Source organism: Stylophora pistillata, chromosome 6 (assembly GCF_964205215.1).
Source record: "Stylophora pistillata chromosome 6, jaStyPist1.2, whole genome shotgun sequence".
In the NCBI taxonomy this organism is placed as follows: domain Eukaryota; kingdom Metazoa; phylum Cnidaria; class Anthozoa; order Scleractinia; family Pocilloporidae; genus Stylophora; species Stylophora pistillata.
Genome location: NC_142524.1, coordinates 10,909,479 through 10,911,548, shown reverse-complemented (window position 1 = coordinate 10,911,548; position 2,070 = coordinate 10,909,479).

Genomic DNA, 2,070 nt, shown 5'->3' with positions numbered 1-2,070 from the left:
ACTGTGGCCTTTCTAGAACACGGAACTAACACGTAATGTGATTGGTCAATTTTAATCCCAAAGTCAATTTGATTGGATGATCACAAAAACTAACAGGCCTATCGTGACTCGAGGTCACTTGGAACTGTGATCAATTTTTTCACGTCAAGGTTAAGGTTGGGCAAAAAATAAGTACACATCACTAACTTGTTTTGAACCCCACTCTGAATCAAAGTTTAAAGATCGAGGATTAACAAAATGCTTATCTAGTCGTTTGGCTTCATAAGGCCTTCTTTTGGAGTACCCAGATCGAGGTTGAAGCATAGGAAGCTTAGCCCATAAAGGCACGTCCCTCCTCTTAGCTATGAATGGAGAAAATACGCAGATTTAGGACAATAACGACGCAAACAACATACCTGTTTTCGAGTAAGCGAGGGATGGAATAACTTTTGGGGTTTTCCTTCATAGGGTGGATTATTTTGTCCGGAGGGTCACTGACCCATTTCCGATATGTTTAGGCGCGCGTGTCTGGAACCTAATTTTCAGCACTAAAGCGAGGCTTCGGTAAACAACCGCATATTCTGTCTTGTGCAATTAGGAATAATTATTTTCCTTGTTCTGCGCTGTAGCGCTCTGTATTAATGGGACTCACATTTAGTCAAATCTCTCATATTTCAGTTTTCCTGAAGAAGTAAAATTACGCGAAAAACGGGAAGAGCCGACGGCAAATTCAAGAATGGGTCAAGAATCTCACCGAACGTTTCATTTCAGAAAACATGTCCTGAAAGTCAGGAGAGCTATCTGGCAAAATCTACATAGTCCCAGGTGCTTTCCCCACTACCCCTCCCCCCCCCCCCCGCTGCGAAAGAGAATTCGGTGGATGTCTGAAAAAGCAGACTCAAAAAGAGAACTCTTCGAGCTACGCGATCAGCTGACAAGAATGGGGAATTTCCCAAAGAAAGAAAGGTTACAATTTAAAGATAAAACGAACACCGATTTATTAAAATTGGTTTTACTTGTATTATTTTCCAAGTGAATTTTTATCCAGATGTTTAACTCGTTGTGAGACTGTTCAGAACGTGAGTGGATTTTGGATTGTTTTGTGAGTGGGTATACAGCAAGGAAGTAGCTGGAAAGAGTCCTTTTTGGTATAAGAGAAATATAGAATTCAAGAAAAATGACTGACCACCCGATCCTTGGTACTCCCTTCTCGGCTGGTAAATTTTCCCAAGGAACAGTGGAGCAATCTCATCCCTGTTCCAAACGAGCAGGGCCCCAGGTGGGCTCTGGGAACGAGGGAATGAGCGGTACAATATGATAGCCTCATGATAATCAATATGATTTACACCAGTAGAGTAACTGATTTTAAATTAAATTGCAATCACTCCCATTTTGCAAATCTACTCACATTTGTTCGCCAGACGGCTAAACGTCTGGCGAAATTACACATTGTCATCAGTCCCACTGGCAACTCTGTTAGCCGGTCCTCTCCAACAAGATCTGAATTAATACGCTATTCACACCAAGGCTTAATTAAAATTAAGCTGTTTTGCTTAATTAAAATTAAGCTTAATTAAAAAATTAAATAAAAAAATTAATTAAAAATTAATTAATTAAAAAATTAAGCTTAACTAAAATTAAGCTGATTAAAAGCTGTTTTGTTAAATACGGTTTAAAATTGTTTCCTTCATAGAAGCTGCTTAAACAAATGTTTGTCGACTTCAATCAATTAATATGGAGGAATTCCGCCGTCATTATTGCTAAAAAAATAATTTTGGGACTGCGCAGCCCTCATTTTTTTGTTCTGCTTTGTTTGTTCTACCTGAAAAACGACTATCAGAGTTTTGATACTGAGCCATGATTTTGTCAGAGATCTCTATTTGTTATATGAGAATATGGATTTACTGAAACAAAGTGAAGTTTATATCACAAACTCGAATCAAAGTGCTAGCGGTATTTGAAAGCTCTCGGCGATATCAAATGAGCTCTCGCCAATATCAAATGAGCTATCAGTCTTCTGATAGTCCTTGCACATATCTGATTGGTTCGGTTCCCACACCTAATGTGATAAGTGAAATCGTCGTCTTGTGT